Source organism: Spermophilus citellus, assembly GCF_964194105.1.
Source record: "Spermophilus citellus genome assembly, chromosome: 15".
NCBI classification, from domain to species: Eukaryota; Metazoa; Chordata; class Mammalia; order Rodentia; family Sciuridae; genus Spermophilus; species Spermophilus citellus.
The window spans coordinates 82,678,311-82,694,270 of record NC_138195.1 but is presented as its reverse complement, the minus strand read 5'-3'; positions in this window follow the sequence as shown (position 1 = coordinate 82,694,270).

Sequence of the window (15,960 nt, the reverse complement as noted above, 5' to 3'; positions counted from 1 at the left end):
GGTACTTGTGTACACGGAAACATTCCAAAGCTTGCCGAGTCACTCCGTGCCCAACCTACATCTCCTCAACTGTGTGTTCCATTAAACCATACCAATACCTCTTATTGCACTGTCAACATGTCCACTCAAATAAATGAATGGTCCTATCTCAGCTGACTCATTGGCAATAGAGCTAGTCACTGGCCAGCACATTAGCTGGCGCACACAACCTCTCATCAAAAACCACACAGCATGCTTTCATATCAATGCAGTGTGTGCCCTCCCCCACCCCAACCTAGGAGTTCAGAGTAAAACAAATGTGACAAATTTAAAGGGCCAAGAGGTAGAAAGAGGGGACACAATGCAGAAGGGCTAGGGGTGATAGAGCTATTTTACAATGTATAAAGAGGACTTGATTTTTTTTTTTTTTTTTTTTTTTTTGCTTTTGAGGCCCATATGAAACTGCTGTTATTACTCCTGAGTTCACAAAACATTCATGTGAAGAATGTAATTGATTCACAACCAAGTACAATGCTATCAAGGGATATTCAAGATGATTAATAACATCTCAAGTTAAACAGATGTATGCATTATAAATGTTGAAATTTTATTAAATTGCATTAATAGTAAAAATATTTATAATTTAATGTAAATTACATCTATGTGATTATATGATAGCTTACAAATACAACAGAATAGATTACTGGAATCATTGTATGTTGTCTTTAAATACTACCAAAGAAACAGAATAAAACTGATTGTTTATATGTTAACATTCATTTGTTTAACAAATGTTTATTATGTACCTTCTGACTGATGGGTACATAAAGTAACTTTCACATGGACTACTGCTGTAAATAGGGTCATTATTATAAAGAGTTTGGAGAAAGTGCTATCAGTATTTTTAAGTAGGCTCTGAGGAGTTGGAATATTTAAAACCATTCTATATTCACATTCCAAAGATAATGTACAAATTGTCTTCATTGATTAATCTACATGCTCATAAGCCAGGGAAATGTCATTCTGTGACTTCAGTTTTCTTTAAGCGTTTAATAACGCTCTCCACTTGAGGAAGAGTTTAAGGATGGCCTCAGAGGCAGGGGTGATGGATGTGACCCATTACCAGGTTGAATGAAAAGCCTCTTATTTAGCATGGACTAGGCCTGCAGGCTAACCGGGGGAGGAGGCTTAGCTCTATCATTTGTTATCTCGAAACTCCTGAAGCTTCAACCTTTCCTATTACCACTTAATTGAATTTAGAAAAGCATGATCTTTCTTCTTAATATTTCACTTGTTTTTAAATGTAAGATTGATTTTTTGAGGGGAGGGGAGGCAGGATGGAGGTTTGGATATGTCCCTCCTAATCTGTGATTTGGTATCTATTCCACAGATGAAAATACATCTAAATGTTTTAGCCAATTTGGAAAATAAAAATGTGTTCTCATTTTTGGAGTCAAAGCATATCTGCCTAAATTTCTAGATTCTTGTGGTTAGCCTAAAGTATGGAAACACATTTCAAAAAAAGCCAAGCTCGCATATGGATTCTAAAATTACTTTTTACTGTTTAACATATCTAGTACGCTATATATTTATTGCTTTGTGGACTTTACAAAAGGACTTACAAGAAGAAGATCTGACCTACACCCACATCTTTACATCCACAATAAATTTTATTTTTTTCCCTTTCTTTTCTATTTTGCTCTCATACTTTGGACATGTACTAATTAACCATGAACATCTGACCAGTCTTCTCTCCCAAAACAAAAATACTTCTCCTTCATAATTTCCAAAGAGAGAGAATATAATACTCATTTAGTTCATTTGAGACCACACTCAAACTCAGTATTGCTGGTCTCTGGTCTGTTTTTTTATCTGTGTCGTGAGAACTTCAGGTTTATACTGGGTTTGTGAATTGGCTGTAACTCCTCCATCAATGGCTGAACTGATAAATTTTTACCTATTTTGCTATATTCTGCTATATCCCACTCAACAGATTTGTCTTTGATAATAAATAACTATTCCCAGGGCACAACTCTGTCTTGTGCATTCTCTCTCTCTCTCTCTCTCTCTCTCTCTCTCTCTCTCTCTCCACCTGATAGCTATATCTATATCATTTTTATAACAATATTGAGATTCTGCTATCTATATTGTGCAATACATATTATATACCTTGTCAGAATTTTGAACCACTGTGGCATTCACAAAGCTGCCAGTTTGTACAGTTCATCAAACAAAAGGCAAGCTAACTTGGGAAGTTTTAGCCTTAATCCATATCGGAGTTTATAGCCAGCTTGTTTTGTTAAATGTAGGTATCTGATATTTATATATTTCATGTGCATAAACTCTGTTGCCATCACTGCGAAGGCACCCTTATTTCACTCTGTAGCACATAAATGGCATTGAAAACATCCCAGTGGCCTCGCCTCTTTCCTTGTCTCCCACGCCGGCGCACAGAGTTGGCCAGTGCACCTTTAGAACCTGCCTGCAGAGAATCACAATCGGCAGCCTGACCTCACCAGCCATTTATCTTCCACCCATTTTAGGGGTCTGAAAGAAGGAATCCCCAGGGCACATTCTCCCCTAGCTCTGAGTCATCCTGTAGCTTCTCTACTCACACCACAAGAAGCAGCCTGTGCTCTCACAGCTGGTCTCTGGGGCCAGGGCCACTCTGCCACTGTTGCCTCAGATTTTTCCATGAAGGATTCTTGCTTGTCCCCAGTCAGCAGGGAATGGACCACGGGAACTCTAGTGAGGTGGCACTCGAGGCAGAAGATGTTTTCCCAGCCAGGACACCTCTGGAAATAAGGAGCTGACACGTGCAATCGAAATCTTAAATATATTATCATCAGGGATTTGAGGAAAGAATTCTCTTAAAAGCGTTCATAAAATAACATTTTCTACTAGCAGCAGCATTTTATCACCAGTTGCAATAATTGACTCCTTAAATGCATGACTTTCCTTCCCAGTCATGAATAAGCCAATTCCGATTCCTGGGTACATAAATTTTCCTGGATGTCTCTTCCAAGTACCAGATTATATGTCTGTATTCTGCCTAGAGAATAGCCCTGAGAGAATCTTATCACCTTGTATTATTCCCTAAAATACTCCACCACGGGAGGCTAAAGGACACGACTCTGATGTTGTGGATAAATCACACCACTTAAAGGTATTGTCAATGTTTGCCACTAAGTCCTATGATCAGAATTATTGGCAGGTTCTCTGATATGCACATGCTTAATTTCTTTTTTCCTGAGAAATATAAATCAAAACTCAGAAAACATTTTTTTCTTCTTTTTAACCTCACAGGTCACTGATTATTAATTGGTCCATTTAATATGCATCCAGTATTCCTGCAAACCAAGACATTGTTCCAGTTTCTGGGTAAAGTATCCAGGGGCAGATATATCACCTAAGTGGCCCAGTGCTCACAAGTTCAATATGAACAGGCCTAGAGAAGAAAAATCATTCTGGGAATCATGGTGGCATGAATGGAAAATCAAACTGGTAACTTATTAACATGGTTTAAATGTTACATTACTCCAAATGACCTAAACCAGTGTTTCTCAGACTACTGTGAAATGGATTTTTTTGTTGTTTTTTTAAATGCCCCATCCACTGCAGATAGATATTTTTTATATGTAATGAAAATCAACTACTATTTAGGGGGGATTAAAATAAACTTTAACCCCCCCAAAAAAATACAATGCCATGCTCATTATTATACTCTGTTAAGTTGCTATAAAAGTCCCCAAGCACTTATTCTCAATTTCTATGTCATCAAAAAGTAATAACACACAGTTCACTGCTTGGTGCTGGTCTATAGATCAGACTTTTGCTTGAAGTAAAAAACTGACTGACCTAAGCCTTTTTCCTTTGTGCTTTATATTTCCTTATATGCTGAAGCATGTGTTTTATACCTTATAATCAAACTGAGATTCAAACTTTTTCTGGGAAATCTTCCCTCAGAAGAGGAAACATAATTCCTTATTCATGCAGTGGCCAGTATCATCCAGCCTGGAGCTCCTATTTTCCTTTCCAGTGGTAGAATATTATTGTGGAATAAGCACAGGTTTGGTATTCAGACCTGGGCTTGAATCCCAGTCTCTCATTATGAGCTGTGTGACTAGGGACAAGTTACTTAACCACTTTGAGCTTCCTGTCCTAATCTGTAAAATAGAATGGTCATGATGACTTCCTCTCAAGAGTGTTATGGAGATTCAATGCAAAAGTGCATAAAGTATATTTAGCATGACGTAAACATACAATGAATGGAACTATCGTTATTATAAATGGTAAACTAGGAGTTCGCTGAGGCAAGCTGTGTGTGTGGGGGTTACCTTTTCTTTGTATGCCCAGTTCTCAGCTCTGTTTCCAGTTGTACATGCTTATGGATGTAAAGAGGAAGGGAAAAGGAAGGAAGGGAAGTACAAAAGGAGAAGGAAAAGAAAAGAAAGCAAAGCAAAGACAATGCCCATAGTGGTAAGTTGAAGGGTTTTCTCCCTTCATCTTGTTTCAAATGCTTCCGTATAACTTGCAGACATTGGAATGGATGAGACGCAAGTTCCTTTGTTAGCTGTCAATAGGGATTGAAGTGGGTATCACCTGTGTTTCACCACACCTCTGCCCTTGGACATGCTCTCAGTGGGTGGTACCCAGCATTGCACCAGGCAGAGAGGTCCTGAGGCTGTGGTATTTGGGAAGTATTTAATGATGGGGTGAGAAAAAGATTCCATAGCTCAGGTTAGGGTTGCAGTGCAGTGGTAGAGCATTTGCCTAGCATAGGTGAGGCACTGGGTTCCATCCTCAGCACCGCATTAAATAAATAAAATAAAGGTATTGTGTCCATCTACAACTAAAAAAAAAAAAATGGGGAAAAAAAGATTCCATAGCTCAATATCATCTAGAAAACTAGAAACTGTCCATAGCTTCAAAAGGAGACATAGTTACCAGGGTTTGTTTGTTTGTTTGTTTGTGAACAAATAGAGTGTCAGTGATTTCTAATGTGTAACTTACGGGCAGGATAATTATTCAGAAGGCTGATCTACTGGAGCCAAGCTTGCTCTGCAGACAGAGCAGCATGAGAGGCCAAGCAAGGTTATTTATCACCTGGCACTGTTCAGAATTGCTGAAGAGGAAGCAGAGTAGTATTTCTTTTTATAGATGACGTCAGTTCTTTTGCTGTGTGTTATTGGAACATGAAATTTTCTTAAAAGTTGTTAACTGGCCACAGATGCAATAGGAAATGAGGCTGGTCTTTGGCCTTTTGTGATTACAGTAATAAAACCTGTAACTGGGTATTAATGTTCAATGATTCATTTTAAGACTACAAACCTTTTCTTTACTCTTCTTTGGTAGGGAAGAATTGCCACAGGAGAAACGATGTTCTGTTCTCTTCCACAGAAGAATCATATTTGGATTTTTAAAGTCCCTAGAAATATATAACACAATGATCTTTTTCTTACACTTAAATAAAAAGCTTCCCTGTGATTTAAAAAAAAAAAAACTACTTAACTTGCTATGTCCTGTAAGAGAAAGATTTCAGTTTTTACTGAGGTTAAAGTAAAATATTCATCTAGTAGCAATAATCAAAGCTCTGTGCTGTGAGAATACTTAGTATGGTAATTACTTCTATGGATAGAATTGATAATGACCACTATTCTCTGAAGTAATTCTCTTTTATTTCTAGGGATGAGTAAAAGAAAATATGTGGGTTCACCAGTGCACTAAGAAATCAGTCTTCAGTCCCATGAGGTATTCTAATTTTCATCACAGTGAATTTAGGAAGTTTCTTTAGCATCCTTTAACTATGAGTTTTTAAAAATTAATTATTCAATTAGATAAATTTCTGTAACTGAAATCCAAGAGGAAGCTAAATCCTGGAAGCTGATAAACTCAAGGCCTTTATTAATAAAGGCCTTTTCCCTTATGATGCATTTGTAAGCATCAGAATTCTGTGTGTATCATCAGTAATGTACATTGTAATGTCTTGCCTTGCCTATCTGCACGGTTCAGCCCATTATGACAAGATAGCAGGCAGAGTCTGACATTAGAAGAATCAGACCACCCAGGGGAAAATGAATGAAATACATTTTACAGTCCCTTGATTTCCTCCTAACTCAGTGGGGCTTTGATTCCCGTTTTAAATTTATAAGATTTATTATCCATTCCCCTTGCAATAAAAATATGCTCATTTTTCAAGTAGTAATAATCTAATTAAGAATTGAGGAAGGAATTACTGAGACACAGCAGAATGTAGACCTTTAAGGGCTTTCAAAAAATTATCAAAACAAACAACTGGTTATTTGTTCTGGCAGGATATAAGAAAGAAAAACAATCTCTGTAGTTATCTTTCTTTGTCAGTGATAAACAAAAATGGAGATAAGAACCAACCCTGACACATACACACCATTCGTAGTGAGTGGTTTGTTTTATGAAAACCTTAGCACAACTTGGCTCTGTATTGAAACTCTGATGAGCCCCAGATGTGTTTCTTAAGTTGTTTAAGAAAGCAATGTCCAAGGTTTAACAGCACCTTGCAATTTGTAAATGATATCTGGAGACACCCAGATCACTCCCTCCAGATCTCCCAGTGACCCTCTCCTGACCTTTGGTCCAGATTTAAACCTTCAAAAATGAGACAGAATCAAGGTGATTTCTCATGGTTCATTAGAAGATCCAAGCTACTCTCTTTTTCTTCATTGCCTTCTACCCCTCTGAGGGCTGTCCCTGGCTCATTCATTGCCACAGTCAGCGGAAGTGCCACCATAAAGCGTACACGGTCATGCATTTGGTTCTTTTGCAGGCTCTGCTGGCAAGGCCCGGGAGAACAGTGAGGCTGCATGTTTTGTCTTTCTCTCCAGGACTGACTGCCTCACATGCCTTCGTTTTAGGAACTATTGTCTTCTTATTTCTCCTAGTGCCCCGTTAAACTGTTTGGATCTTCATGTATACTAAGGTTCATGTAACCGACAACAGCCTAAATCAATGGTTCCTGCCAGTGTATTTCAGAATCACATGGGGAGGAGAGAGACACATGGCTGATCCTGGTCCAGACTTAATGAATCAGAGTCACTGAGGGGGCAAGCAAGAATTTTGACTTTTAAAAGGCCCATGGGCATTCCTAAGAATTACTGACCTTTCATTAGAATCCACATTATAATAGGCTCAAAACCTGCAACTTAACCAGTATGATCAACTGAAAAATTTTTAGTAGTGATGGAAGAGAACTACAGAAAGCTGAGAATTCCTGGAACACAGTGGCTCCAAATTCCTTGTCTTTAACAATTTCTTTTTTCAACAATAATTTTTTCCCTGACTAAAAACCGCATGCTCATTGCAGGAAATGTGAAGAAGAAAGTGAGAACTATATAATATACAGAACTCCATATTTCAGCTATTTTTTTGCAGTCTTTTCTAGAGGATTCTTTCTTTCTTTCTTTCTTTCTTTCTTTCTTTCTTTCTTTCTTTCTTTCTTTCTTTCTTTCTTTCTTTCTTTCTTTCTTTCTTTTATAATATAGGTCTTTTCATACTATTTTATGCCAGTCAGCACTCATTTTGTTCTACAAATGTAGAGTTTTTATCTTCTCCCCCCACCACACACACACTATCTAACACTGCCCCTAATGTTTTATGTACTCAATAGATACATGGAGACTGAATACATTTGGTGACCTAGTTTTGACTCTTTTCTGAGCATTTGTGGAAACATAGTAACAAATACTGTAATGATGTCTATTCCTTGCTTTCTCGGTCAGCTTAAAAAGGTATTTTAGGATAATTATGAAAAAAATGTAAAATGGAATTATTAAGTACAATTCAAATAGCTCTTTGATCTTTCAACATAACGAAATGGCAATTTTTAAATTAAAAAAATCATCTTCTAAGGAGTAAGACTTCAGTTTCTAAATTTCTTTCTCAATGGATCACTTTAAATGCTATTCAGCAGCTGGCACAGTCAGGATTAGGTTTAGTTATGTGTATCAATAAACCCAGAATAGTGACTTCAACAAGAAAAAGTGCAGGCATAGCCATTGCTGGTATGGTGATTTCATGGTTAGAGACAAACTCCTTTCTCATCTGCTCTACTTTTCTTTTATGCTTGACTTCCATCCCTAAAGTTACTTATAGTCCGTGAAAGCTGCCAGAGTGCCACACTTTACAACCATATTCCATGTGGGAAAGAAGAGGGAAAAGGAAGGATAAAGAGAGCACTTTGCCTGTAGGTTTTGGATAGGCAACCAGCAATCTCATCTATTGCAAATTATGTCACTCAACAAATAAGATGCTTTTGGTGGCAGATGATAGAATACCTATCAATAAGTGGTTATGCAACACATTTTATCCTACAAAGTGGATCAGGATGGTTTGAGGTTAGCTCGGCAGTACAAGGATATTATCCAGGTTCACTTACCTTCCATCTTTCTGTTATGCCAGTTATAGGGTATTAATAACATCTTTATGATCAAAAGAAAGACCAAAGTCTGCATCATATCCTCATATTCTAGCTTCCAAACAGCAGCAGGCACAAGTTCTCATTTGTGTCCCCTCCAGGAAGGAACCTTCCTGGAAGTCCTCAACAGACTGGGCCTCATGTGCCCATACTTATTATTAGAAAGAATGATAGAACAGAGCCTGGCGGTGGTTCACGCCTGTAAGCAGGAGGATCGCCCAGTTTGAGGCCAGTCTGAGCAACTCAGTGAGGCCCTAAGCAACATAGCAAGACCCTGTCTCAAAATAAAAAAATAGAAAGGACTGGGGATGTGGCTTGGTGGTTAAGTACCTCTAGATTTGATCCCAAGTATCAAAAAAAAAAAAAAAAAGACAATTACAGCTGATTTAGAGTGAGGAATCAGCAGTTTCCTTCCATGATGAGTACATGGGAAGGTAAGTGGACAAAATTAGAGCTCAGCAACCAAGGAAGAAAGGAGGCAGTGAGCGGGTGGGATGAGTGGTGGTTGGACAGACGCTAGTACATTTGCTACATCTTTTCTGTTTTATAAAACACACAGATTCAAGAACCATCACATAATTTTCATTTCTCCCATGTAGATGAAAAAAAAGGCATTTTCATTAGATGTTGCATTTAAACTGAAAAGGATTTTAACTGGTCAAGGTAAGATTATCCTTTTCTCCTCATAACATTGTGTGTGTCCAGAGAAAACAATCTGGTCTCCTATATTGAAGGCTGAAACTTCCTTAGCTTCAAGAAGAACATGTGAGCTGAATTTTCTCAAAACCCGGACCCACAGGGGTTTTAGACCAAACTTATCCTGGATGGAGGAAGAAGGTGTATCTAGGGTTTGAGGAAGAGATAAGAGAACCAGCATGGGAAGTCCAATCTCTTGAGACTGAGGACTTGGGTAGGGTGTGGTGGCAAGTTCTACAGGGTATGAGGCCCATCCCCACCTAGCCCTCTGGATATCACTGGCCATTTGAGGACTGTCCAGCATTGACATCTATATAGAGACTGAAGCCCCAGCACTGTGGCCTGGAGAGCAGACTCTGACCAATGGAAACTTCTATGGCCGCCTCTCGGAGCCCACCCAAAGCATGGGTACCAGTAGCAGAGCATGTAAGTGAAGAAGCATCAGGAAGTCTGGCCTTATACAATCAGGACCCCACTCACTTTCCCAGTGTCCAGTGAATTCTTGGATTGTTATACTCCAGTGGAGATAGGGAGAGTCTCAGAGTGACAAGGACTAATAGTATCTGCCCGCTATTCATTCTTGCTTACTAACAAAACTACTGTTATTCCAACTCTTTCTCCCAGTCTGTTAATGAGAACAGGAAGAGGTCATCGAGAGGCACTTCTGGAAAAGTTCCTATGCTTCCTGGGCTTCTGGCTGGGAATAAGGAAATCGTGTCTGCAAATCCAGAAGATATGTATTAACCTCCAGGATGGGAAACCACTCACTAAAGTTGCAAAACAAAAGTATAAGAAGGCTCCAGTTCTGAGGACTTCCTGGAGCAGCCATTGCCAGCTTATGGCTACTTTCATGGAGACTTTTACACGAGAAATTAACCCTCATCACTTTTAGCATTATAGCTGGATCTCTGTTACTAGCAGAGGCATTAACCACCTCACCAGTTTATATAATTCTCACAACAACCTTGGAACTATCATTATGACTGATCCCATTTTTTCATATGTTGCGGGACTGATAAACCATGGATTCTGAAGTCAAGTACAGTTTTATCCATCTCTAAAGCATATACTTTTTATTATCAAGCTACCTGGTACCTCAAGCTGGGATAGACACATTTAGCAAAGAGAGGGAGGAATGTAGATACCAGGGCAAAAGTCAGGTAACCAGAAACCAGTGAGAAGAACTCTTGGAGGGGTATGTGTGTGTGCATGCACATGTGTGTGTGTATACTAAGCTTCAATAAGTACAATCGCCCTGATAAGGTTGCCACATCTATTTCATATATTTTTTAAGATCTGATCATTGCACTTGAGATATTTCTTAGCTTGAAACCTCAAGTCAAAATTTAAAATATGCTTAGCAGTTAGTCTGCTAATTAAGTTAATTTAGATGCCAGTCCTGATAAGTCAAATCCTGAAGAAGAAATTTTGATCTGAATTAACTAGTTTAATTGTCTGCGAAGTTCAAATTGACCAAATAATTGCAAGTTAATCCTTTCATTTAATGCTGGGCACATCCTCTTGCTTTGATTGGAAATGGGCCATTTGTATTCTTGGAGTTCTTTGCTTCTATGTAACAGGTATGACTCCTTTCACCAGCTAAGGGTGTAAATGTCCAGGGGCACTTGGAAATGTATGGAGACTTCTGTTTTTTCAGATGACCAATTTATTGGCATCCAGTGAGTAGAAGTCAGGTACGCTGCTAAATGTACAGAATATCCCCCTCCAATGGAAATCTATCCAGGCCCCAAATGCCAACAGTTGTTGCTACTGAGAAACTGGGTTCTAGTCAAAAAGGACTTAGTGAGAGAATAATTGGGTACTTTAAATTGTTAATGACAGTCCAGTTGGTTATTCCAAGATCCAAAGTCATACTTAAATTTGTCCTATTGAGGAATGGGGTCGTAGCTCAGTGGTAGATTGAGTAGTTGCTTAGCATGCACAAGGCTCTGGGTTCTATCCTCAGCATCACAATAAATAAATAAATAAAAGTGTCCTGTTGATTCATCAAATGAAGCAGGTAATTGATCATATTCAATTTCACTTTTCCATTGCAGACATAGACAAAAATTAGAGCTGATAGGTTTCTAAAATCCTTTATCTTTTCTGTTTCCAGTCTGTGTTTACCGGAAGGTCATTAAGTTGCTTTGCTTTTGAAGTGCATTTATTACTTCAAGATCTAGTGGTCTATTTAGTCTTTCTTAATCCTGTCTAGTGAAACATTAATGAGATGCTCACGCGTAGTCATAGAATTTGTCTGATTACTTCATTAATTTTTAATGAGCTTTCTGCTTACACTTCAGGATAACAACATAGAAATTGGATAATGTAATTCTTTTTGGGTGGAGTGCCCCTAAATTTTGCTCTAAATTATTAATCATGTAGGCTGGGGCATTAAAAAGTCTTTCTCCTCATAAATTTAAATCTTTGACTACATAATTTCTATCAATAAATTCTATTCCCAGAAATTTCTTTTAATCAATTTTTTTTTGTGTATGTGGCTGAAAACATCCAATTTTCTTCAAAATGCAGACTTTAGAATTTAAAACCTGAGAAACTGAAGTTCATTACACAATTCAACCTTGAGGCTACTGACAGGAAACATTATAATCATATCAGTTTCTTACAAAGAAAGGTGAGTCATTGTTTTTAAATATTAATTTATGATTTTAAGAATCAAAGTAATATTTCTAGTTCAATATATTTATGTGCCTAGGTCATCTGAGTGTATAAATATTATTTTAAAATTCTTATCATATGGATTTTGGGCACAAATTTTCATAAATATTCTACTAGTTTTGCAACTATTGAATAATCTAAGTCCCAGGGTAGCAATGATTATAAGATTACTCAGCCAGTAAGTTTTTTTTTTTTTACCCCTGGGAACACCTCAGTACAAAAAAGAGGTTAAATCAGTTGTTCCAGTCAATAAATCTAGAACTTCTGCATCCCAGCTCTTTTCCAAGAGTGATAGAAACCATTTCTTTCCAAGAGGGCAGGATAATAGTGAAAATCAGACTGTAAAGGACTATAATGACCCTTACATAATCCTGACTCTACCCAGGCAGATTACCCCATGCTAAAATGACAAACTAATTCCTGTCAATTCATGGGACCTGTAAATCAACTCAAGCTCTGTGTTCATGTGCTTAGCCTAGCATCATTATAAAACATTACAAAGGGGGCTGGGGATGTGGCTCAAGCGGTGGCGCGCTTGCCTGGCATACGTGTGGCCCGGGTTCGATCCTCAGCACCACATACCAACAAAGATGTTGTGTCCGCCGAAAACTAAAAAATAAATATTAAAAAAAAATTCTCTCTCTCTCTCTCTCCTCTCTCACTCTCTCTCTAAAAAAATAAAAATAAAAAAAAAACATTACAAAGGAAGCATCCGACGGAATTAATCAGCCACGGCTCATCAACACAGGAGTGCAGTCTGGGTGACCAGTACTCGCAGCCTCTGCTAATCCAGTCATCATTGCTCTCAGCCGAAACCAATCCGTCTGACTGAAAGCCCAAGTGACAAAGTCACAGTGAGCCCTCTGCAGCATCACTCTACAGCACGGCCTCCAGGAAACACAACAAGTTGCCCCTCCCGGCCATGGAGATTCAATTGTTGGGGATGGAGGATGGCATCATTGTACTCTCTGCTGACTCTGCTGAGAGACAGGAGATCAAGATCAATGGAGATCAAGATACCAGCTTTATTGCTACTCGAGCCAGGCTAGAAGAAGCTGCTTGAGCCCATCATGAAGTCAGGCTCCCCGTTCCCCTTTCCTGAGTCCTAGACAGATGCACCCCTGAGAGCAAGCCCTCTGCTGGGGTGGGGCTTGTCACAAAGCCCGTCACCAGAAGAAGTGAAGACAGCAGGCGCCCTGTGGACAGGCTGGCTGAGAAAAATGGATGCCAATCACTCAGGACTCTTCTAGAAATTATACCACTGGAAGGAGTCAGAGACGGAAGGAAGGCAGAGCCTTATCCAAAACTTCCAAGAGCCTGGAAGTTTCTAGTTCATGGGCTAAGACTGGAAAACCGGAGGAGAAGATGACTCCACCTCCCCACACATCTCATTGCTTTTCAAAATGAGGGACTCAAGCTTTTAGTTCTTAGTAGACTTTAGGCACAGAAACAGAAATAGCCTTTATCCTTAAAACTGACTGATTTTAAGATCATTTGAAAGGCACCATTGAATTGATGGCTCAGACAGAGCTGGATAAAGAAATTCATCAATCACTGCTTTTTTGTGAGGATGGCCAGATTCTGTCAATCTGAATTACCGAGTAAATCTACAATGTCTCTTGCCTTTGATGACAAAGATTAAACACTTAAATAACAGTATGGTAAAGGTAAGTTGGAGGGCTGGGGCTGTAGCTCAGTGGCAGAGCACTTGCCTCGCACATGTGAGGCACTGGGTTCGATCCTCAGCACCACATAAAAATAAACAAACAAAATAAAGATATTGTGTCCATGTCTAATTAAAAAAAGGAAAGTTGGAAGTGATTTCAAACAGTGGTTCTCAAGCTGCACATTAGAATCCCCCATGAGGTTTAAAAAGTAAATATTAAAGGTCATCCCCATTCCCAGGGGGTTTGATTTAATTGACCTAAGGTATGGGTGGCCCAAATATCTGCAATTGAAGATTCAGGGTCTCCTAACTTGCAAAAGGGTCCCTCCTGGCAGGTACATCCCCAGCTTGGCTCAGGCTGTTCCCCATTCCCTCCTCAGCTGGCCCTCTCTGATCAGTACCATAGGGAGGCAGGTTCCACCTAAGTCCTCTTAGGATCCTGAGGCCAGAGAATTAAATTGACTTAAAATAGATTAATAGGAGAAGAACATACAAATTTATTACATAGAATTGTACATGGCATGGGAGAACTCACGGGGAAACAAAGACCCCCAAAAGTAGTTGCAGTCAATCACTTAATAGTGAACCAGACAAGGGTAGTAAACTGTGAAATGTGACAAGGCAAAGGAACTTGGGCTAGGGTAGTTAATCTGGTGAAGTAACCAGGAGGATAAGGGTTAGATTGATGAGGTTGGTTTTGTATGGATTTCCCTGGGCTTCCACTTGCTGTCCTTGATAATAAAATGCTGTTCTTTTTGGTGTTGGGAGAACATCACTCATATGAGGATTTCTTCTCTTGCTTTTAAGAAACAGAATATGCTCAGAGTGATCTTCTTGCATCTGCTATTTTTTAAGTGCTTTTAAAATAGCCATTACGCCAGAGCCCTGTATTTGGGGTGGCATGCTTTTAATTTGTTCAGTACAAAATTGCATGAATATTCATAGCAGCCTTCTCCCCAGGCCCTACTCCATGATGCTGAAAGTAAAGCTTTGAGCTCTTGAGGAAGCCCAGAGTCGGAGGGAAACCGAACCGAGTGGAGCCACAAAAGTACTGAGTTTGAAGCAGCGGACCCGGGAGCTGGGCTGAAGTGTGTCCCTTCCACAAGGTGGAACGTCAGAGACTTCTGCTCCCTGGGTCTCTGTCTCCTCCTTTGATAAATACTGAACCACTAACATCCTCTGAAAACTTTTCAGTCCTCTTTTCATGCTTCAGTGGGGTCAATGTACAATATTATTGTTAGTCAGAAATAAACTTCTCATTCTATTTAGCCACCCAAATACAAAAATATACAACCCCCTGATGCCACACAGAACACTTGGCCTTATGTTTCACAGGTTAATATCACAAATAAAGATCACACTGAGATTTGATCCTGCATATATTCTTCAGTTCCACGTGGTAACTATTAGTTTTTTCATAATATACCTCCCTCTCTACTTATCAAGAAACCGATTTTTTTTTGCTATATAAACAATGCCTCAATGAGTGTATTTTTATATAATGCTTTCCCCCAGCACTTTGTATTGCAGATAGAGCTAATGTCATACTGAGTGAAATTATCCTTCATGCACAGTTCAGAAAATCCCTCCCGCCTCACTCCATTCAACTTCCAACTCTGGGACTTCATTCAATTGTGATTATACTATTTGTTCATTGAAACCAGTATTTACTGAGTACTTATTCTGCTTCTGTGCTACAAGCTAGTGATACAGGGGTGGACAAGACAATCATGGTTCCTACTTTTATGGAGCTTATATACTTAGACAAGTGAGAGGGAAAGGAGAGGATCTAGTCATTGCAAGTTAAAATACTATGAAGGAAAAATGAGCTACTGAGATAAAGATAAATAGATGTGGGTGGTCACCAAGGAAGTTCTCTCCAAGGTGATATTTAAGCTGAACTAAGAATATGCTATTATGGGTAGAACATATGAATTAAAGGAAAGTGCATATACAAAGGGCCTGTGGCAGGAAATGTTTTTAGATAGAGAAACTGAAAGAAAAACCAGTGAAGCTAGAACTGAGGGACCAGTGAAGGGAAAGGAAGGATTCCATAGTAAAATGCTTTGTAACCATTATAAAATGTAGAATTTTATTCTCAGTAAAATATACGCTTTTCAGCAGTGGCCAAGTGACCATATTTATTTGAAGAAGAACACTTTTACTGTGGAGTGAAGAAAGGATTAGGGAGGGAAGTGTGGACATGGGGAGACCAGCTAGAAGGCCACCGTGGCCTCTGTGTAAATGGTGGTACAAAGTTGAACCAGGCAGAATTGTGGAGGTGGTCAGAAAAGACAATGTATTTGGAGGCAAAACAATGGGATTTCCTGATATATGGGAGGAGAGGGGGAAGGACAGGTAGGGATCAGGGTGGACTGCTAAATTTCTGGCTTGGGTAGCAATCGGAGTCGTTGTATAATTTACAGACAGGGTAAGACCTGGGAGGTGGAGACAAGATGGCTTGTGAGACAAATGAGCCATTTTCCAGGAT